This window comes from Ornithorhynchus anatinus, chromosome X1 (assembly GCF_004115215.2).
Source record: "Ornithorhynchus anatinus isolate Pmale09 chromosome X1, mOrnAna1.pri.v4, whole genome shotgun sequence".
In the NCBI taxonomy this organism is placed as follows: Eukaryota; Metazoa; Chordata; class Mammalia; order Monotremata; family Ornithorhynchidae; genus Ornithorhynchus; species Ornithorhynchus anatinus.
Genome location: NC_041749.1, coordinates 99,369,546 through 99,394,142, shown reverse-complemented (window position 1 = coordinate 99,394,142; position 24,597 = coordinate 99,369,546). Strand labels below are relative to the sequence as shown.

The following is a 24,597-nucleotide window of genomic DNA, read 5'->3' as shown; positions in this document are numbered from 1 at the left end:
CTTCTAGTCTCTGTGTCCCTTCAAAGATTATTTATCTCTATTCCTTTTCTTCACTCTTCGGAGCCAATGCTATGTGCTAGGCTGCAGAGTAGGAGAGTGTTCTGATGAAAAAGTAGGTCGTTTTTCAAAGAACACTGTGGAATCTCTTCCATTTCAAATTTACCTGAATGTTATTAAGCCAACAATGTTTCCTAGTTATGACAGACATACTGTATGAAAAGTGCATGGTCTTCTAAACATGGAATGGAAATAATATCAAGGGCACTTTCTGGGAGAAATTTTGAATTATGGTTGTGCCCCATAAATCCTTTGCAGATAATTGTGTCTGAAAGTATATATTCCCCAGTCGTTTCTGCCCATGCCTACTCAAGTGACACACGGGTGAGATCTCTTTTTGTTATTATTAGTTTCAAATGACAACGAAAGCAGATCCGCTGACATCTACAATGAACTCTTTCAGTCACTTTCAGTTGAATATAATGGCAAACCATGAACCTATAGCTAGTAAGATACATTCCATCCTGTGCATTTTTTAAAAAGACTAAGAATTCACTTTTTGTGGTAAATGTAGATGACCCTACATAAGGGATATATGAACCAAAGATAAGCATATTTCCAGTGTGTCTTTCCACTCTATCAGTAGTTTAATGGTCTTGTCTGGGACTAGAGTACTGTAACGTTTTTAGTATTTTTCTGAGAAAATGAAACATTTCTAATGTTGGACAATCTTATGCCCTTGCTGCTCTCGACAAAATTCTAAGAATTATTTCAATATCTTGGATTATTCACTATTTTTTCTGTAATGGCTATTTGAAAATATTTTAAGATACTTCTGGAAAAATGTTCCAGAAACAATATATAATGTATGGATATTACATGGCTTAGTGGCAAGAGCACAGGCTTGGGAGTCAGAGGTAATGGGTTCTAATCCCGGCTCAGCCACTTGTCAGATGTGTGACTTTGGGAGAGTCACTTTATTTCTCTGTGCCTCAGTTACCTCATCTGTAAAATGGGGATGAAGATGGTGAGCCCCACGTGGCACAACCTGATTTCCTTAACCCTGCTCCACCACTTGTCAGCTGTGTAACTTTGGGCAAGTCACTTAACTTTTCTGTGCCTCAGTTACCTCATCTGTAAAATGGGGATTAAGACTGTGAGCCTCATGTGGGACAACCTGATAACCTTGTATCTATATCAGTACTTAGAACAGTGCTCAGCACAGAGTAAGTGCTTAAAAAATACCATTATTTTTATTATTATATATGATTATTAAAATATATTATCATTGTTGTTTTTCTCTATTTCTAACTATATTTCTAGATTCATTTCTATGCCCTGCCTTAGTCATTTAGTTTCTTATATATTCTAAAGATCATGGGCATACTATTTTCTGACTAAATTCCTTATGCTATATTCCTCATTAAAATATTTTTCTACTGAAGAGTCCTCATCGATTCCTTGTTCCTATTATTAGCTATGTTCACAAAAGAAGCTGAGAACATGTAAATAATAATAAAAAGTTGGCATGCTCCTTATGGGGAGGGAAAGTGCCTGCCAACCCAGTTATATTCTACTTTCGCAAGTATTTAATACAGTGCTCTGCAGACAGTAGGTGCTCAATAACTAAAGACTGTGAGCCCCACATGGGACAATCTGATTTCCTTGTGTCTACTCCAGTGCTTAGAACAGTGCTTGGCACATAGCAAGCACTTAACATATACCATCATCATCATCAATAAATATGATTGGTTCATTAATAATCATATATGATCCTAGATCCAAAGAGAAAAGTGGCACATGGGAAATATCATTCTAAAACAAATGGGGTGCTCTTCGAATTGTTGATTAGGAGGCCAAGATGGTTGAGGTTTTTCCTGAATGTTTCTGCATGCTTTGCTGCCAAAGACACATTTTCTGTTTGTTCTCACAAACAATCTTGGCCTGCTGATCAGAGCAATCCATTCTTGCCACTGCATCCTCCTCCTCCTCCTCCTCTTTTTCCTCTTCAGAATCATTTTCCTCAATTGTGGCTTTATTAAGTTCCTGCTGGCTGTTTGGGAATTTATGAGAAAGGAACCCATGATCCCTGTCTTCAGAGGTTTACGATCTAATGGGGAGACAAGCAGACACAAATAGCAAGCATTCAATAGTATAAAAAGAATATGGTGCATAAGAACATAGATGCAAATGATAAAAACAATATCAAGAAAATAAATTAAAAAAAAATGCACATTAGCACTAACAGTGGATGATGCATATTTTTACTTCCTATGAAATTTTTTTCCCACAGTTTTCTAACATTTACCCATTTCAATTCAAACCAGGGAGGCCAGTTTGTGCTTCTTGATGCTGTAGAGGTTCTTCAAAATGATAACTGTTTAATTTTTATTTTAATAGGCACTTTCAGGTTTGGGCCCTCCAGTACTACTACTATGCCTCTTTTGAAATAATACATTAATAGCACTGTTTACATTTCAAATCTGGAGAAGAAAGCTTTGAGTTTATAAAAGAAAAGTATGCAGAAGTTTCCTTAATTTATATTTTTTCCTTTATCACTCCCAAATCAGCATTTTTTTCTGCTGTTTTATCAAATTTTGAAAATTTGTAACCTTTTGCTAATGAGACAAATGTCTTCAGTAGATATTACATTTTCCCCACTGGGATTCTGATTCAGACAAAAGTACTGCCTCTTCATTCACAGAGACAGATCCTTTGCCATTTTGCAGTATCCTAACCATTTTTATATCATTAATCTCTCATTATTAGTATTATTTATGTGAAGATAGGCATCATTTTTCTACTTCATATGGTGGAAACAGCAAGTGTCCACATGCCCATGTATGAGTGAGCCAGATTCTCTGAGTACTTAAACAACTTCCTGATACTGAATTAGAGAGTTTGGGAAGCTGTGTTAACTCTGCCAGACAATAACACATCAAGAAGGAAACATTGGTGCACCACTTAGAATATTACTGATTTTAGGCAACTTGCACTCTTCCTTCTGTAATGTCACCTGTATTTGTTTCCAGAATTTAATTACATTTAATGAACTGCCAGGCAGGATAAGAGGGGGTTGGGAGTTGGGGGGAGATCAAAATGAACTCCTACTGCACCAATTCAGCTTTCCTAGTTCAGGATGATCATCAGACAATTAACTGCAGGCTGGGGCAATGGAAAAGTAAAGAATATAGGTCCGTTGCAGTTTCACAAAAGGAAAGCAAATGGCCCTAATTAGGCTTCAATTAGGGTTAGGGGAGAATAAAGGGCAGTACAGTTCTGATCCATTCTGCTTTTTTTTCAGTAGAGATGTGGTATGAGGTACCTTTATTTTCAGTATTTTCATTTCTTGTCCTTGGTTCTAGCTTGGTTCTAGCTCAGAATTGGCACTCCTCTTCACTATCACCCAGAAGGGAAACATGACAGATGAGATGACTGCTCATCCCAAGCAATGTTTTAGGTTTCTGTAGCCTTTGATGGACTTCCACCAAATGGTGTTTATTGTCATTTTATTAAATAATAATAATAATAATGTTGGTATTTGTTAAATGCTTACTATGTGCCAAGCACTGTTCTAAGCACTGGAGTAGATACAAGGTAATTAGGTTGTTCCAAGTAGGGCTCACAGCTTTCATCCCCATTTTACAGATGAGGTAATAGGCACAGAGAAGTTAAGTGACTTGCACAAAGCTGAGAAGCAGCAGAACTGGGATCAGAACTTATGACCTCTGATCCCAAGCCCATGCTCTTTCCACTAAGACACGCTGTTTCTCTAAGCAATTAAACACTATGTGTAGCTCTCTGGTATCTACAAAGGACATTGTTAACAACACTAGCTAAAGTGCATAACTGGAAGGGTTTTGGAACTAAAACCTTCTTTGTCCAGCAGCAATTTTTCTCTAAAGTCCATTGCCTGCTCTCAAAGTTCTGCTATGCAATAACTATCTTCTCTAAGGGAAGAGGTGTGGACTAGTGGACCTGGGAGTCAGAGGACCTGGGTTTTAATCTTGGCTCTGCCACTTGCCTGCTTTGTGACCTTGGGCAATTCACTTAACTTCTGTGTGCCTCAGTTCCCTCATCTGTAAAATGGAGATTCAATATCTGTTCTCCCTCCTACTTAGACTGAGCTACATATAGGGGCCTGATAATCAGTACATTGCTTTGCACATAGTAAATTCTTAGCAAATGCCAGAATTATTGATACAATGAAGAGGAAGAGTTTTAAATGACCAAAATCCTGGGGTACATAACGATGCCTAACAAGCTGAAGCATGAGAAGAACAGATTGATTTGGGGAAGCTCTCAGGAACTTGGAGCAGAATTGGATGATTGCTTGATGAAATAGGGGCCAAATCTGAAATTGCTCAGGTCCTGATTGTAGGTGAAACTGAGGCCAAGGGAATGAAGGGAAAGAAGGAAGCAGTCTTGTAGTAACTGTCACCTGAGAACTTCATTTCCTAGTAGTGAGAGATCTTTACCCAGAATCTTCAAGGAATAAAAGTCATTCAAAAAAAGCAAGTGGAATCTTTAACTTCTGAGAAGAAACTGTTTCTTCCTAGCTCCCTGTCTAGAGAATAGCTCTGCTAATCTTAGTGGATATCCTGTTTTGCACGTTGACATGTAAGTACATACTTTCAGAACTTTATGTGTCTAAGGAAGTGTGCTTGTTTATGGTAGTTTTATGTATTTTGATGATTATATAAGTAATGGTGCATGAAGATTTGGACCTGGTTTGCCTTTTCTTTTTTTTCTCTCCCTGTATTCTAAAATAAATTTCCATTTCTCATAATTTGTGGATAAATGTTGGCAGCTATCATGAATTTTTTCCTTATTTCCCCCACCAATAATGGTAGACAAGCTTTTACTGGTTGCTGTATGGGTACTAATTGCAGTTTTATGGCTTGGAATCCTACATTAGGATATTTTAAAATGAATTTTTTGAAGGGTTTTAAGTACTTACTATATGTCAAGCACCGTTCTAAGCTTTGGAGTAATAATAATAATAATAATTATGGTATTTGTTAAGTGCTTAACTATGTGCCAGGCACTGTACTAAGCACTGGGGTGGATACAAGCAGGTCGGGTTGGACATAGTCCCTGTCTCACATAGGGCTCACAGTCTCAATCCCCACTTTACAGATGAGGTAACTGAGGCCCAGAGAAAGTAAGTGATTTGCCCAAAGTCACACAGCTGACAAGTGGCAGAGCAGGATTAGAACCCATGACCTCTGACTCCCAAGCCTGGGCTCTTTCCACTGAGCCACGATGTCTGCTGTATGACCTTGGTCAAGTCACTTAACTTCTCTGTGCCTCAGTTACCTCATCTGTAAAATGGGGATTAAAAGTGTGAACCCTACGTGGAACAACCTGATTACCCTGTATCTACCCCAGTGCTTAGAACAGTGCTGGGAACATAGTAAGCACTTAACAAATACCCTAATTATTATTATCATGTGGAACAGGTCCCACATAGTCCAGATAGGAAGAAGAATGGGTATTAAACCCTCATTCATTCATTCAACAGTATTTATTGAGCGCTTTCTCTGTGCAGAGCACTGTACTAAGCGCTTGGAATGTACAATTCGGCAACAGATAGAGACAATCCCTGCCTATTGATGGGCTTACAGTCTAGTCGAGGAAGACAGACAAAAACAAGAGCAATAAATAGAATCAAGGGAATGTACATCTCATTAAAACAGTAGCAATAAATAGAATCAAGGGGATGTATATCTCATTAACAAAATAAATAGGGAAATAAAAATATATACAAATGAGCAGACAAGCACAGTGCTGAGGGGAGGGGAAGGGAGAGGGGAGGAGCAGAGGGAAAGGGGGGAAAAGAGGGCTGAGCTGAGGGGAGATGAAGGGGGGGCAGAGAGGCAGCAGAGGGAAAAGGGGTAGCTCAGTCTGGGAAGGCCTCTTGGAGGAGGTGAGCTCTCAGGGCTTTCAAGAGGGGAGGAGAATTAGTTTGGCGGAGGTGAGGAGGGAGGGCATTCCAGGACCGTGGGAGGACGTGGCCCAGGGGTCGACGGCGGGATAGGCGAGAACGGGGGACGGTGAGGAGCTGGGGGGCAGAGGAGCGGAGCCTATGGGGTGGGCAGTAGAAAGAGAGAAGGGAGGAGAGGTAGGAGGGAGCAAGGTGATGGAGAGCCTTGAAGCCTAAAGTGAGAAGTTTTTGTTTTGTGCGGAGGTTGATAGGCAACCACTGGAGGTTTTTAAGAAGGGGAGTGACATGCCCAGAGCGTTTCTGCAGGAAGATGATCCGGGCAGCGGAATGAAGAATAGACTGGAGCGGGGAGAGACAGGAGGAAGGGAGATCAGAGAGAAGGCTGACACACTAATCCAGCCGGGATATTATGAGAGCCTGTAACAGTAAGATAGCTGTTTGGATGGAGAGGAAGGTGCGGATCTTGGCAATATTATAAAGGTGAGACCGGCAGTCTTGGTGACGGATTGGATGTGTGGGGTGAATGAGAGAGCTGAGTCAAGGATGACACCAACGTTGCGGGCTTGAGAGACGGGAAGGATGGTCGTACCATCTACAGTGATAGGGAAGTCAGGAAGAGGACAGGGCTTGGGAGGGAAGATAAGGAGCTCAGTTTTGGACATGTTAAGTTTTAAGTGGTGGGCAGGCATCCAGGTAGAGACATCCTGGAGGTAGGAGGAGATACGAGCTTGAAGGTAAGGGGACAGGACAGGGGCAGAGATGTAGATCTGTGTGTCATCTGCATAGAGATGATAGTTAAGGCTGTGAGACGGAATGAGTTCACCAAGGGAGTGAGTGTAGATGGAGAACAGAAGAGGGCCAAGAACTGACCCTTGAGGTACTCCTACAGTTAGAGGATGGTCGGGGGAGGAGGAACCTGTGAAGGAGACTGAGAATGAACAGCCAGAAAGATAAGAGGAGAACCAGGAGAGGACAGAGTCCGTGAAGCCAAAGTGAGATAAGGTGTGGAGGAGAAGAGGATGGTCAACAGTGTCAAAAGCAGCTGAGAGGTCAAGGAGAATTAGGATAGAGTAGGAGCCATTGGATTTGGCAAGAAGGAGGTCATGGGTGACCTTAGAGAGAGCAGTCTTGGTAGAGTGGAGGGGACGGAAGCCATATTGCAGGGGGTCTGGGAGAGAATTGGAGTTAAGGAATTCTAGGCAGCGAGTGTAGACGACTCATTCTAGGAGCTTGGAAAGGAAGGGTAGTAGGGAGATAGGGCGATAACTGGCTCACTTTACAGATGAAGCAACTAAGGCATTGAGAAGTTAATTGACTTGTCCAAGGTCACACGGTGGGCAACTGGCAGAGCCAAGGGAAGAATGCAGGTCCTGTAACTCCCAGGCCCAGTTGGAGTTGAATGTGAAACTTTCAGGGCAGCAAGATCTTTGATATAGTCTGCAGATTTTCTTCAATATTTGCTCTCAGGCTATGTATTCAAAACTTTCATAGACTAATTTGTGGCCACTATTTTGACAGACATATCAACCTAAAGCAGCATGGCTTAGTGGATAGAGCATGGGCCTTTGAGTCAGAAGGACCTGGGTTCAAATCCTTGTTCTGCCATTTGCCTGCTGTGTGACTTTGGGCAAGTCATTTAACTTCTCTGTTCCTCAGTTACCTGAAATGCAAAATAGGGATTAAGACTGTGAGCTCCATGTGTTATAGGGACTGTGACCAATCCGATTTGCCTGTATCCACCACAGTGCTTAGTACAGTGCCTGGTCCATAGTAAGTGCTTAACAAATACTATTATTATTAGATATTTTCTTGCCACTGTGGATCTCTTTTGTAGAATGATATCTTTGGCTTATGAAAGAGATGCTGAAGCTAAGTGGGTTGTGCTGTTAAAATCCAGATTTTGGGACTAATTGATGCAACTGTAATGACCAGCGATAGAGCACTTTGTCATATAGACCTTTCAAAGGGCCCCTAGATTGAATTCCTCTTTAAATTAGTCTATAGTTTAACACTCTTGGTTCAGAGAAGAATGTATTTAAACACTTTAAATCTGTAAGTCTAAAAAGAAATGAAAAAAGTATAAGTTTTTACTAAAATACAGAGGTAAGGAATGGACCAGCATTTACCTTTTGTGTTTCCCAAGCACTTTATGTGTCTATTTTATAAACTGGTAATTGATACTACCTGGAGGGGTTAAGGTCCATCTTTGCAGCAACCTGAACCATTCTGAAGATCATTCTGTTTCAGTCATTAGTTTTGGTCTAATTCAAATCCTTCATGTTTCAATTTTTTTCTCTTAATCTGTCAACCTTTTTTCTCCCAGAGGCAAGGTAGAAATCACTTGTTTTTAACCTTTGCTGTGCTGTGCACCCAGCTAATGTGTTTGCTGAAATAACTGCCCAAAAGGCAGTGGCTAGGCCATATTGACATGGTGTTACATTCTGCCTTTAAAATGTTGCTCTGTTCTCTCTACTTGCATATTCCTCCTTTTAAGACTGCTATATACTGATGGGTACTTGCTATCATTGATTCTCTTTTTATATGGTGCCCTATGAAGTTGTGCTATACACATAATCTTCATGCAAAAATCTGTCTTCTCAAAATTCCACTGAACTTTTTGATTTTCTTCTACATTAGTCTCTCCATATCTCATTAAAATTGGGTCAGAGAGAGCAGAATTTAGTGAAGCATTATGCTCTTTGGTCGCATGCAGGCAGGCTGTGATATAACTGGTTTACTCAGACTTAACATGAGTTCAAAGTGCTGTACCAATTCTGAAAAATGGATCCTCAGAGCTACTATGTGGAGAAATAAGTCTGGGTTTGATGCCCAGCATAGACCTGGATCTCTACAGATCTTCACATTCCACCCTAACTCATGTTACAAAAGCAATATCTCGTGGGATCGTAGTCACTGTAATATACCAGAGAAACACATATATCAACAACTTGCCTTAGATAGTTGGAGCTGCTAGAGCAATGGTCTCCGACCAAAATTTGGACCCCAAAAGTACAAATATCAGGAAGCTTCAACATGGCCAGTAACAATGACCTTCACAAGCTGTGCAGCCACAGCCATAAATCATCAGAGCTAACCAGTTTTAGACATTTTTTTGACTGGCACAACAATCTTCTAGTGTTCCAATTTTATTGACCAGTTGGGATCCCAAGTTCTAGGGAGATAATTTGATATTTTAAAATTTTGAAAATTGAAATGGAAGGTGACAGGTAAAGGGCAAGAGAGAAGGACATGATTCCCAAATGCAGTCAATAGGGTAATGAATGATGGGATCCTAATAAGAGGAAAAAGAAATGGTGAAAACTAAGATAAGGGGGTAAATATGCTCAATGGGAAGGCAGGAACATAAATATAAGGCACTAAATTCTCTCCCTCAGGTGGGGAGAATAGCTGGAGTTCTCTGGTCAGTGTTAATGGCCCTATGCCCATAATATGAGGCCTTTGGTATCTTTCCTGGAAACAGGAAGGGGAGTAGCTGGGAATTGTATGGCCAGGGCAGCTCTACCCTGGTATTCCCCAGTTCCACTGCCATCTACCCAGAAACAACTGTTCTTGGCTCAGTTTTTCCTCAAGAAAAATCTTCCCTAAACTGCTGCTCTATGCAAGCACTGAATCAGATCATCTCCTCCTATTTTATCTCAATGATTTCCTACTACAACCCAGGCCACATACTTTACTCCTCTAACACCAACCTACCTACCTTACCTCGATCTCCTCTGCCTTGCTGCCGACCCCTCACCCATGTCATGCCTCTGTCCTAGGCCTCCCACCCCCTTCATATCTGACAGACGATCAGTCTTCCCACATTCAGAGCCTTATTAAAATCACATCTCCTCCAAGTGGCCTTCCCCCAGCAAAGCCTCATTTCCTCTATTCCCTCTCTCTTCTAAGTCACCCTTGTACTTGGATTTTCTACCTTTTATTCACCCCTCTATCAGTCCCACAGCACTTAGGTACCTAGCTGTAATTTATTTTAATGTCTGTCTCCCCCTCTAGAATGTCTGTCTCCCCCTCTAGACTGTAATCTCCTTGTGAGTAGGAAATCTATCTACCAACTCTGTTATATTACACTCTTCCAAACACTTACTACAGTGCTCTGCAGACAGCAAGTGCCTGGTCTAGTGGATAGAGCCCAGGTCTGGGAGTTGGAAGGCCCTGGGTTCTAATCCTGGCTCTTTCACTTGTCTGCTGTGTGATCTTGGGCAAGTCACTTCACTTCTCTGTGCCTCAGCTACCTCATCTGTAAAATGGGGATTAAGATTGTCCCTATGTGGGACAGAGCCTGAGCCCAACCTAATTAGCTTGTATCTACCCCAGCACTTAGAACAGTGCTTGACCAATATCATCATTATTATTATCATTATTATTAATATTATTAGATTTGGGTGTGTGGGAGAAAAGGCCAATAAAGAGGTTTGTCAGAGCAATTTCAGATCACGTGAGGCTATAGATTGTAAAGTGACTAGGTATGATGAGACTGTCTGTCCAAATTGGTGACTAGGTGAGGTAGGGTAGTAGAGTAGGAGGTAACTGGAGTTGAGAAATGAGAGAAAGTTGGCAGCAGAAAGGTTGTTGAACAGCCCCATGGATATTTCAATCCCCAAGGATCAATGTAGGCATGGAAAAATAGAGATGAAATGTGAGAAAAGGATCAAAATGGTTCAGAAAGTTGAAGGAGGGGCCTGGGTTGATGGTAGATGACCATGAGTAATAACTGAAGTAGGTGATAGAGGCAGATGATACTCATTTCATGGGTCAGGAAAAAAAGGGATAGAGGAGGTGGGATGGTGTGAAAGCTACATTGGGGGGCAAGAAAGAAGGCCACTTCCCCCCTCCTTTCCCAATGAGTCTTGGGGAGTGGGAGATGTGCCCTCTCCCAAAGAGAGAGCATCAAAGGAGATTTTGTCATCTTGGGAAAGCCAGGTTTCAGTAATGGCAAGGAGGAGCAGTGACTGAGCCACAAATAGGGCAAGGTTGAAAGGCAGTTTTGCTATGATGGAGTGGGGGTTCCCTGGGCCACATTAGACTGAGGCTGTTCAGGGATAATGGTGGGGGGGTGTGCAAGGGATAGGGAAGGGCAGGATGGAGGGGGTCAAGGGAACTGCTTGGAAGGAAGGACAGGATTGGGCTGATTAGAGGTAGGGAATTGAGGGGACATGTTGAAGTCAGAGAAGTTTAGGAGAGGAGAGGTTGTCAACAGCAATAACTGCTTGATCTGGTGGTTCCATTGACCAGTTGCCAAATTGAATGTAGGTCCTTGAGAGCAAAGTTTCAGGAGCAAATAGACAGTTGAGTTGATGTGAAGGCAGGTAGCTGCTGATATGCATGAAGGCGGGCCTTTGTCACCAGCTTGTCAGACAGCCACACCGGCATTGTGTTCCGCATTGTGCAGCCAGGTCAGGCAGCAGGCAGAGTGAGAGCAAGGAGAGGTTAAATGAAGGAATGACTGCTTCTCAACCATGGCAATTAGGAAGTGAGTTCTTTGTGTCTGGAGTTGGGAGGTCCAAGAGTAATATGATGCTTCACATAAGATACCATCAGAGAGAGAGCTCAAGCAGGAGTAGTTGTTGGGGCCTAAGGAGAAATGGCAGTGAAGAGGTGCAGGAAGGACGTGGGTCTTTTGAAGATGGCTATCAGCTTTTCTGGGTTAGTCTTTGTCTTCCTCCTTAGAGCAGGGCTCAGTAACACCAATTCCAACCAGGGTTCTGTTTGTTTTTTTTTTCTTGCCTTTGGTTTTATGGTCAGCAGCTTTTTTCTGAACACCTTCCTTATTTTTCTTTTCTTCCTGCTTTTCCTTTTTCTTTTCTTCCATCAAACACTCCTCTTATGTTCCTCAACCTTTTTTTCCTTCCATCCTTCCCTGGAAACAGCAGAGTGGCAGGGCTTTGGCCTGGAAGGTGGCAGGAGCCTGGATGGGGTCATTATGATCTCTCTCACTGGCCGTACAAGCCCATGTAGTCTCGGGGGCCAGGGATGAGTTTTTGGGACTTGTGATGAAAGTGCCTGCTTATGCAGTGTACACCTAATTGACAATGGTGGGAATGGCGGGGATAGGAACTACCTACTATCCTGTCTATCAAGGACATGGAGGCACAGAGAGAATCACTGATTATTAGCCAAGGTTGTACAGCAAGAGTGAGGCAAAGCTGCGACTAGAACCTTGTTCTTTGGACTCCCAGTCCCAAGGTCTTTCCATTTTTCTGTAATTTTGTTTCTACTATCAACACCTAGTAACGGGGTAATGCACACAATAAATGGTCAATAAATATTTTTTTCTACCCCCAGGGGAATTCTGTTGGGAAAATCCTAAACCCTGTCCTCACCTTTTCCCCCCTCCCTCCTTCTGTTCCCCCTGCAGCTTTTAAAATTGTTTCCTTTTCCTCCCAACTCTGTGCACCAATCCAATCTTTGGAACTGCAAGGTCCACTTTGCCGGTGTCACTTGTATTCATTTTTTTAACCTTGTTTCACCACAGCCAAGTTTGGCCCTTTCCTCAGGTGCAGCCTCTGGGAGAACCACGGTCCCAGAGAGAGATTATCATTTTACTGATCCCAGAATATACAGCATGCATTCCTGGGATCTCAAGAACATGATTTAGGAAGGCACCACCGAGAAATCTGACAGAAATCTGTAGTTATGGTGTGGTATGTGAGGAACAAATAGAGATTCTTTGGGAAAGAAGGATAAATAGTTTGTGAAAACAAATGTTTTATGACCCAGGCCCCTCTCCAGGAATATAGCAAAAATTGGCAATTAATAATCTGTGTAAAGTATCGATCAAATATGCCAAGACAAATAGCACCAGAAACCCCATTCCCTTTGTCTGAATCAAAGTTATTAGAGTTGGCTAGTTTTCCAGAGTGTTGGTATTCTGAAGAAATTTGGTCTCTTAGAATTTGTGTGAATTATTTCTTTACTGTTGGGTAGAAAATCTGTGCTCTAGCTAAAGGATTTATACAGTACATTGTCTTATTGTCATCTAAAAAATTTTCCTTATAGAATTTATCTCTTTCGGTCATTCATTCATTCAATCATATTTATTGAGTGCTTATTGTGTGCAGAGCACTATACAACACACTTGGAATGTACAATTTGGCAACAGATAGAGATGATCGCTGACCAACAATGGGCTCACAGTCTAAAAGGGGGAGACAGTAAAACAAAACAAGTAGACAGGAAATAATAATGCTATTATTATGTTAATGATGATATAAATTATATTAATAATATAATTGATAATGTCATAACAGCTGTTAGGGAATTGTTAATGTTAGGGTATTATTATACATTCCTCTCCTACTGAAGATGGTTCCATGACATACTATGACACATTATTCAGGCAATCATTCTACTTATTCTTCAAGGTCATCCAATAAATGAACAGTTTATATCAATAGGCTCTTGGTCATTTGTCTCTGTAGTTTGACCTATGATGCCACAGGATCTTTCAACCAGGGTGTGACACTGGGGAAGAGGGAAGCAGGACTTTCCATAAAGCTTGTTAAAGGGGGACCCAGGCTGACCAAATTAGGCACATGGATCAAGGAATGCTCCGTATCCTGGAGGGGCTGCCCTCCATGGAGCAGACTGTCCATCAGGGAAGTGTGCATGCAATTTCCTCCGGTGGATTGGAGGGGAGGGAGGAGGTGGGTGCACAAGAACCAAAGCGGCTCTGTCCTGGCTGCTTGGGAGGGATCATGCCCACCCAGGGCATTTTTTCCACATCACCTGACTCCAGGGGCTGCTGCTCCTCCAAGTGACAGAGAAGGCACTCTGTCAGGGCAGAGTCTCTGGTGTGGCTGGGAGAGGACTGGCTATGAGGGGCAGGTGCGGGGAAAGCTCTCCATCGCCTTGCCCCCTGCTACCTCACCTCCCTTCTCTCCATCTAAAGCCTAACCTGCACACTCCGCTCTTCTGCCGCTAACTTCCATCACTGTGCCTCGTTCTCACCTGTCCCGCTTTTGACCCCGTTCCACTTCCTACCTCTGGCCTGGATTGCCTTCCCTCCTCACATATGCCAAACTAGCTCAATTCCCTCAATTCAGCTCAATTCAAAATTTATTTTGAAGCTTTTGATGCCTTTCTACTTGGTTTGTTTTGTTGTCTGTCTCCCCCTTCTAGGCTGTGAGCCCGTTGTTGGGTAGTGATTGTCTCTATCTGTTGGCGAATTGTACTTTCCAAGCACTTAGTACAGTGCTGTGCACATAATAAGCGCTCAATAAATACGATTGAATGAAAGTCAGATTGTCATATGACTGGCAGATGTCAATTTGGGGGAGGCGGTACCATGTTGGGGCATAGTTTATTTCCTTCTACTAGAGATTTGTAGATCTGATAAGATGGGCAGAAACATTTGTAATCCAACCCCTTTTTATGCAAATCTCAACCCTGTTGTGGCCCCCTCTGCCACTCATGAGCACAAAATCCCTCCTTTGCACTATAATGGAATGTGTGTGTGCGTATATGTGTGTATATATGTATATTATACATATATGTGTATCTATAAGGCAAGAGACATCACAGACAATCTCTTCCAAAGAAATCATCAAATCATGCAAATACATGTTCATATATGATAATGCATTTATACACAGGCTGTTTACAGATATTTTGATGTGAGGATTTTTTTAATGTTATGTGTTAAGCCCTTACTATGTGCCAGGCACTGTAATAACCACTGGGATAGATACAAGCTAATCAGTTTGGACTCAGTTCACATCTCATATAGGGCTCACAGTCTTAATCCCCATTTTACAGATGAGGTAATTGAGGCACAAAGCAATTACGTGACTTGTCCGAGGTCACACAGCAGATCTCTGGTGGAGCTGGGGTTGTACTCTTCCAAGTCCTTAGTACAGTACTCTGCACATAGTAAGCTCTCAATAAATACCATTGAATGATTGATTAAAATCCTGACTCCCAGGCCCATGGTCTTTCCACTTGCCTTATCAAAAAGTGAAAACTCTGCTAGAATAATAAACTTTGGCAAAATATGTCTTCAATCTAATCGGCAACAGAAATGGTTCACAAACATTCAAATAATTTGCATTCAGAAATATGCAGTTAGAATTCTTGATCAATGATTTCTCCTCTTAAGTAGATACTTAGGAAGAAAGTGAAGATTGATTTTAGCTTTATTGCTAGGATTGTTAAAATGAGAAGTCAGGAGACAATTAAGTCTCTTCGAGGGAAGTTAAATCTTCTTTGACCGAGAGATACATCTTAGAAAATTTGACGCATGTATATCTCAGTGCATAGCATGTCAAGGAATTTCATGTTACTCTCCACAAGTTCTGGAACCCCAAATCACTTATAACATTCAGGTCTATGTGAAAATGAAGCACATAATTTAATAACTATTCAAATTGCAAAAATATCTTCACAGAACAGACTCTGATTATAGTATTGTGAGTGTATGTGTAAACACACCATGGTGCATATGTGATGCACACACACATATGAAGATACATTTGATTTTCTTTTTTGCTATTTGCCAAATATCAATTGGGACCAGGCATCAATAGATTGGATTCTAGTCTCAGCTCTGTCACTTCCATGCTATGTGAACTTGGGGAACTCACTTGACTTCCGTTTGCCTCAGTCTCTTCATCTGTAAAATGGGGAATCAGTACCCATTGTCTCTCCCCCTTTAATTGTGAGCTCCATAAGAGAAAGAAAATATATCCATCTGATTATCTGATATGTACCCCAGCATTTAGTACAATGCTCGGCACATAGTAAGCACTTAATAAAAACCATTATTATTATATTGAAACCTGGACAAAATATATAACAGGTGCCAACCTTAAACCTCTATTGTCCTCTATTGTCATCCTCAAAACCTATGAATGTGTTTTTCTGTGAATGTATATGTTACTACAGAAACATGCTGTCAAGTCCGCTGGATAACATCTCACAGCAGTCACTAGTCCTCTGTCTGAAGCGCCTGAGCATTGCAGACAGCAATTTGAAACATCAGTAAGCATTTGAAACATTAATTAGCACTCCAAGGCTATTTTCTTCACTTGCCTAAACCATCAACTTAAAACAGCATTTGGTTTAAAGGGGATGTATTTCCCAAAATTATATCTGCATAGCTTAAGGAGACAACCCTGTTTTCTGGTTCTAAGACAAAATTATCATCCATGGCCAAAACTAAGAGTCACATGGAAGCAGCATGACCTAACGGAAAGAGCGTGGACCTGGAAGGTAGAAGACCTGGGTTCTAATCCCAGATCTGCCCCTTACTTGCTGTGCAACCTTGGTCAAGTCACTTAATTTCTCTGTGTCTCAGTACCCTTATCTGCAAAATGGTGATTCAATACCTGTTCTCCCTCCTATGTAGACTGTGAGCCCCATGTGGGACCTAATGATCTTTTATCTACCCCAGTGCTTAGTATAGCCCTTAGCACATAGTAAACACAGTAAATGCCACAGATTAATATTATTATTACATGGGTAATTGACTAATATTTTGTTTAAATCAACAAGAATGATTCAAACTTGATAGTTCTTAGATTCCAATTTTCCAAGTCTGATGGTCTTTCATTTTACTTAATCATCTTCATCGAGCATCAGCATTATTATTATTAATCATATTTCTTGAGAGCTTACTGTGTCATCTACCACCCTCCTGGTCCCTCCTCCGATTTCTTCAACCACCTTGACCCCTTTCTCACCTTCCTTCTCTCCTTCTCTCTGCCCACTCTGATCCTCGGTGACTTCAACATCCATATGGATATACCTGATGACTCCTCTGCTGCCTGCCTGCTATCCCTCCTCGACTCTGCCGACCTCCTCCTCCACCATACCGACTTGGTCACACCCTCGATCTCGTCATCTCCTACCGCTGCACTATCTCCTCCCTCACCAACTCTGAAATCCCTCTCTCTGACCATAACCTTCTCACCTGCCTCATCTCTCACACTCCCTCCCCCTGCAAATCTTCGCTACTGCCCCACAGAGACCTCCGCTCTCTTGATCCCATCCATCTTTCCAAAAGCATCTCTCCTCACCTTGCCGCCCTGTCCTCTCTTCCCACTCTCGACGATCAGGTCTCCGCTCTCAACTCCACCCTCTCTACTCATCTCAACTCTCTCGCCCCCCCCCCCTTTCCCTCCGCCGCTCTCGCTCCACTAACCCACAGCCCTGGGATTGTGTCCACCTCTTACGCTCCTATGCTCGAGCTGCTGAGCGCTCCTGGCGAAAATCCAAGCACCAAGCCGACCTCACACACTTCAAATTTTTCCTTTCCTGCCTTAACTCTGCCCTCTCCTCCGCCAGGCAAAACTTCTTCTCCTCCCTCATCGACACCCATGCCCATCACCCCCGCCAATTGTTCCGGACCTTTAACTCTCTCCTTAGGCCCCCTGTTCCTCCCCCTCCCCCATCCCTCACCCTCAATGATCTGGCCACCTATTTCATCACAAAAATCAACACAATCAGGTCTAAGCTCCCCAAAGTCACCCCTCCACCTCTCCCCTCCCCCCAGCAACCCTCTCCCCTACTTTCCCATCCTTCCCTGCAGTATCCTCAGAGGAGATCTCCTCCCTCCTCGCAAGTGCCACCCCCTCCACCTGCGCCTCGGACCCTATTCCCTCTCACCTTATTAAAACCATCGCCCCTGCCCTCCTCCCTTCCTTAACTTCTATTTTTAATCACTCAATCTCCAATGGCTCCTTCCCCTCTACCTTCAAACATGCCCACGTCTCCCCCATCCTAAAAAAAACCCGCTCTTGACCCCACTTCCCCCTCCAGTTATCTCCCTATCTCCCTACTACCCTTCCTTTCCAAAATCCTAGAACGAGTCGTCTACAATCGCTGCTTAGAATTCCTTAACACCCATTCTCTCCCGGACCCCCTCCAATCTGGCTTCCGTCCCCTCCACTCTACCGAGAAGCAGCATGGCTCAGTGGAAAGAGCACGGGCTTTGGAGTCAGAGGTCATGAGTTTGAATCCCAGCTCTGCCACTTGTCAGCTGTGTGACTGTGGGCAAGTCACTTAACTTCTCTGTGCCTCAGTTACCCCATCTGTAAAATGGGGATTAAGACTGTGAGCCCCACGTGGGACATCCTGATTCCCCTGTGTCTACCCCAGCGCTTAGAACAGTGCTCGGCACATAGTAAGCGCTTAACAAATACCAACATTATTATTATTATTATAAATATATTCACCCATATGTTTGTACATAGTTGTCCTTTTTTAGTTGAAGATGTTACTGACCGTGAAATTGATCAATGGGTACATGTAAACTGAGAAGGCCAATTCAATACCCATCCTTCCAACCACATTGTGCACAAGCAGAGACTGCTTGTTGTGCTGTCATATTTGTTGTTTGCAATGCCTAGTACTATATTTCCTTTGGCCTCCTTGTCTCATCATCTTTGTGAAGCCTCTGATAAAAAAAGTCACAAGTTATTGGGTTGAGTTATCAGATCATTTTTAGTTCCTGTACTGCAAAGAGGTTCACAGTATTGGGTCCTTAATTGACAGATATGGAAACTGAAGCCTGGGAGGTTGTGACTTGTCCAAGGTCCCACAGATGAGGGCAGAGCTGGGATTAGAATCCAGGTCTCCTGATTCCCAGTTTTATGCTCTTTCCACCAGGCTACGTTGCTGCTCCTTTCTTGATTGCAGTGCATCATGCTGTCTATCTGTAGTAGTTTAAAATCAGTTTTCAGTTGGGATACAACCTCTGACTCCCAAGCCCATGCTCTTTCTACTAAGCCATGCTCCTTCTCAGTGATCTTCTTTTAAACACTTAGTGTGGCTCAGTGGAAAGAGCATGGGTTTAGGAGTCAGAGGCCATGGGTTCTAATTCCGGCTCTGCCACCTGTCAGCTGTGTGACTTTGGGCAAGTCACAACTTCTTGGTGCCTCAGTTACCTCATCTGTAAAATGGGGATTATAAGCATGAGCCCCACATGGGACAACCTCATTACCCTCTATCTACCCCAGCGCTTAGAGCAGTGCTCGGCACATAGTAAGCATTTAACAAATACCAACGTTATTATTATTATCATTAGATATAAGCTAATCAAGTTGGACACAGTCCATGTCCCACGAAGGGCTCACAGTCTTAATCCCCATTTTACAGATGGGATAATTGAGCCCCAGAGAAGTGATGACTCACCCAAGGTCACACAACTGACAAGTGGCAGAGCTGTGTTTTAGAAACCAAATCCTTCTGACTCCCAGGCCTGTGTCCATTTTCCTCATGTCTCACTCAGAGTAGCTGTGTTACGATGGGCATAGCTAATGTTAGGAAACTAACTTTGACTGTGATCCTGTTTTAATCATTTGATGTTTAGCATAACTTATGTGTTGCCAGTGGAGCTGCTCAGAGTCAGATGTGGTGATTATGTGGAGTCGATATCTTAGTCATAGAGAATGATGATCAATACTAGAGCTCTGAGAACTTTAGCTTGGCCCGGAGCTAAATTACCACAGTTCCACCACACCTCTTGGTAGTCTGCCAAAGGATGTGTTGGCTTTCTTACTTCTTTTTTCTATTTCCCTGTCTGTCATTGTGTTGACATACTGCCTAGGTAACAGAAGTCTGTGAATGTGTTTAGTTTTGTGTTATTAATATAGACTCTAGGTGGTATATGTGTGTTTCATGCCATTTGATATAGCATCTCAGTTTTTCTTTAGACTTTGATCAATTAGTGGTAATCATCGAGTACAAAAATTATTGTATGACTGTCTCTAGGACTTTGGATGATGCTCAAAATCAGTTGACTTGAAAGAATCTTCCAGAAGTATTCTAACACCTGCATCCTGGCCGGCTGTTACATCTTCCAGCATGGATCATGAAGTAAACAGAACAGGATTGCCTCTACTACACATCCCTCCTTTTCTCTATGGTTTCAGTAAGTAACGCCGCTACTACTACTTGGGAGGGCCTTCTGAAGTCCAAGCTTTCAACAAAGCCAATATGGGAAATTCAGCTCTCATTTGTCATAGGAAATAGCCCTCAAGATGCAAAATAAGGCATGAACACTCCACATATGGATAGGAAAGAAGAGATTTCCAGAATCTTAATAATCATTACACTCGTATGTCATCTTTATCATTAATCATCATCTGTTATGCCATGTTTCCTTTCCATCTGGCTGGGCATCAGGTGTGATGTTGAATAGCTTCAGTACATTAATTCCCAACCAGTGGCTATGGTGGCTGGCAAATTAGGTTACTTTGTGACTATTTATTAACTCTGTTAATTGTTTGACAGATCGTTATTGAGTACTATTCAGAGAATGGCAGATGGCCAATAAAACTCTAAATGAGATTTGCTGTCATGATGTGACCTCTTTAAAGTCTTAAGTTCTAAGAAAATCTTTAAGCAGTTCCACTCATTCTTCAAGGATTCAGCAGAAAAAGGGGAATACTTCTGACGATGCAAAATCCCAAGATACAGGAAACTAAATCAATTAACTTACAAAATATGCACTATTACAAATCACTTGAATGACTTTTGTACCCTTCTGTAATGAATATATTTGAACTGGGAAAGAAAACTAGAACAGCGGTCACATTGAAATTATTTGAAATTTTTTTTTACTTTTCATTTTAGTTTAAATTCTTTTTGAAAAATTAAGTCTCCCAAGCCTATGGTTTGTTCCTGTCAGACAGAAGGTTTTCTAAATTCAATGGAGATGCAAGAGATATTACTTTCTTTTTAGTTTAATTTTTAATGCCAGCATCTTGAATTATCTTTAATACTTTACTGGTTCAAGTATTTATAGCATGAATGATGTTGACATTACAGTATCTATTTTCTTTTGAGAAGGGAAACGCTTTGAATGGCCATTTGATGACTCTGTCTTGGTTTAGTTCATTAAATTTCTTATTATAGGTCCAGCTAATTTTTCAATCATACCTGTGCCCAAAAAATACAAACTCACAGTCTTCTCTGCTGACCCTTAGCTATGATCAACTGGGGTAACATTTTAAATAAGTTAATTCCTCCACATTAATACAGTTAACAGTATTTTCTCCATTGAGTGAGATTAACTGCATTTTTAGTATAATTTTTGATACACTGAATGGGAATCCTTTGTGGACTCCTTCTCCCCATCTTCCTTCTCCCCCTAACTGTGGGGGTCCCTCCAGGTTCAGTTCTTGGTCCCCTTCTATTCTCCATCTACACTCACTCTCTTGGAAAACTCATTTGCTCCCACGGGTTCAACTATCATCTCTATGTGGATGAAACCCAAATCTACATCTCTTCCCCTGTTCTCTCTCCCTCTCTCCTGGTTCACATCTCCTCCTGCCTTCAGGGCATCTCTATTTGGGATGTCCTCCTGCCACCTCAAACTCAACATGTCCAAAACAGAGCTTCTTATCTTTCCTCCCAAACCCTGTCCTCTCCCAAATTTTCCTGTCACTGTAGATAGCACAATCATCCTTCCCGTATCACAAGCCCACAACCTTGGTGTCATCCTTGACTCTACTCTCTCATTCAACTCATATATCCAATCCATCACCAAAATCTGCTGGTCTCACCTTCACAACATCGCCAAAATCTGCCCTTTCCTCTCCATGTCAGTACAAATCACTCATCCTGTCCTGACTGGATTACTGCATCAGCCTCCTTTTTGATCTCCCAACCTCCTGTCTCTCCCCACCTCAGTCTATACTTCAATCTGATGCCTGGATTATCTTTCTACAGAAACGTGATAGGCATGTCACCCACTTCCTCAAAAATCTCCAGTGGTTACCTAACAATCTCCATATCAAGCAAAAACTCCTCACTTTAAAGATCTCCATCACCTTACCCCCTCCTACCTCACCTCCCTTCTCTCCTTCTACATCACAGCCTGCACTCTGCTCCTCTGGTGCTAACCTCCTCAATGTTGCCTCAGTCTCACCTGTCTTGATGCCAACCCTTGGTTCATGTCCTACCTCTGGCCTGGAATGCCCTCTCTCCTCAAATCTGCCAGACAATCGCTCTCCCCCATTTCAAAGCCCTACTGAAGGCTCTCCTTCAAGAGGTCTTCCCAGACTAATCCCCACTTTTCCTCATCTCCTCCCTTCCGCATCACCCTGACAGGCTCCCTTTGCTCTTTCCCCCCTCTACCCACCCCACAGCACTTGTGTATATATGTATATATCTATAACTTCTTTATTTATATTGATACCTGTTTACTTGTATTGATGTCTGTCTCTCCACCCCAGACTGTGAGCTCGTTGTGGGCAGAAATTGTTTCTATTGCTGTATTGTACTTTCCAAGCACTTAGTAGAGTGCTCTGAGCACAACATGTGCTCAATAAATACAATTATGAATGAAATAGTATGGTATTGTTTTTTATTCAAAAAATAAGTTAAGATTTACAGAAATATTAGAGTGTACTGATCCATTTTCCCTAGGTTGAGATGAGACATGTGGAGACAGGAATATGCTGCCCCTTGCAGACAGGAAAAATAGTTCTATTCTCTCTATGCGATTCCATCTGAAGCATGGGGGGGTTGAGGCAGGAGGGGAGGGTTACAAACCACCGGGAATAGTGCCTTTCAAAATGATGCCATGTTTAATTAGTTCATTGTATTTTCTTACATAGATGCTAAAGAGCCCAGAGCAGACACTTGTGTACCAATTTTTATCTTCTTGATGACCGGCCTACCTTTCAAATTGGCTCAGTTGGATTACCTTTGTTTGAAATCAGCTTTATTACAACTATCCAAAGATGTAGCATGTCAAGTTTGACTGTCTCAGTCCCATTCAGGTATGATTTTTATCAATGAAGTTCAAAACAAAAATGTGACTAATTTTAGATGATGTATGAGACTTTACTGGGAGGAAACCTGAAATGTCCTTCCCAAAACTAGACTTCTTAATGGAAAGAAAATTATTTTAAACAAGATGAGTCTGACTGCTCTAAATAAAGTTTAAATATGCTTTAAGTACAGTGATATAAGGCATAAATTAGACTGCATCTTCCTAGCAGATCTGTACAGTGGAATAAATCCTGTATTGCATATTCTGACAATGAAAAATTTGATCATACCCAGTCGCCAACATACACACACCTCTACCTTGGATTTCCTTTAATGGGATGGGCACTTAAACAGAGGGGATTCTGGCCACTATAATTTAGGAGTGAGCTGTCATCCCACTGTGATCTCAACATACCTCTGAGGTTGGCTTCTAACCATCATTGGTTTCAGGATTAGTCAAAGTATCAGCCAGTTGTTCCCAGCTTTTAATTTTGAGTACTTGAGCCAAAAGGAGGTAGAGATTTTAAGGGGGACTAGATGACATGAGCTGGAGAGCTACCATTTAGGATTTCCAGCCCCAACTGGAAACTCCCAGACTCATCAGAGTCCTGGGATCAGTGAGGCAGGGAGCCCAACCCAAACAGCCTGTGGGGGTACTTGCACCTCTTCCCACAATAGTGTTAACTCCTAAAGGTCCCAGTGCCATGGGATCTCCTTTTTTCAGCAAAACTACCAGAATCTCTTACCAGAACTTGCTCTATTCCTTTCCAATTCCTGTTTTACTGCACCTACCTCCTCCTCCCCGCAATTAAAAGAATACAAATGAAATAGGAATATTTGGAAATAGGTTTATACAAAGTGATTTTTTTATAGTATTTAAATGCTTACTATATGCCAGACACTGTTTGAAGTGCTCAGGTAGATCAATCAATGGTCTTTGAGTGCTTACTAGGTACACAGCACTGTATTAAATGCTTGGGAGCGTACAACAAAATTAGACATGTTTCTTGCCCATAGTGAGCTTTTAGATGGGTAGACAGACATCAATATAGTAATAATGATGATATTTAAGCACTTACTATGTGCCAGGCACGGTACTAAGTGCTGAGGTGGGTACAGGCAAATTGAGTTGCACACAGTCCCTGTCCCATTTGAGGTTCACAGTCTCAATCTCCATTTTACAGATGAGGTAACTGAGACCCAGAGAAGAGAAATGACTTGCCCAAGGTAACACAGCAGACAAGCGGCAGAGCTGGGATTAGAACCCATGACCTTCTGACTTCCAGGCCTGTGCTCTATCCACTATACCCTGCTGTTTCTCTGCACCATGCTATAAATAAGTAATTTAAAATATATAATTTAAAGATATGTATATAAGTGGATCTCACAGTCTTAATCCCCATTTCACAGATGAGGAAACTGAGGCACAGAGAAGTTAAATGACTTGCCCAAGGTCACACAGCAGACAGGTTGTGGAGCTGCGATTAGAACTCAGGTCCTTCTGACTCCCAGGCCCATGCTCTATCAACTAGACCAAGCTGCTTCTCAATTTGGGGTTGTAATTGGTTACCCCAAACATTATGAAAATAAATGTCCCTGGAGAAGGGAGACCAAATAGAGCAAACCATTATTTGCTGAATTAGAACTCAGAATCAGCAAGGAAATGAGAAAATAGGACATTAGAATTTTGCATTGTCATTATCCACAACTTAAAATTTTGCAGTTCTGTGAGTCTGACAGATCATTCTTTATTTTACTGTGAAAAAGGACAAGGTGGTTTCACTCTGCAGGCTTTCTGCCAATCCCTGCCCTTCTCTGGTGATTATAATAGCTCACATTAGTGTTTACAGAGAAATTAATTTATTGTCAGGTGACAAGTGCCAAAACAATACAGCAATAGAAGCCTAGGGAACAAT

At 42.0% G+C, this 24,597-nt stretch overlaps 1 long non-coding RNA gene across 1 annotated transcript; it reads left to right on the top strand.

The window, feature by feature from the left end:
• The first annotated feature begins 4,435 nt into the window (after positions 1-4,435).
• Positions 4,436-22,913, top strand: LOC114806357. Its single transcript, XR_003754386.2, has 3 exons — positions 4,436-4,617; positions 19,673-19,832; positions 22,525-22,913. It is a non-coding gene; the product is annotated as an uncharacterized LOC114806357 (long non-coding RNA).
• Positions 22,914-24,597: the final 1,684 nt, after the last annotated feature.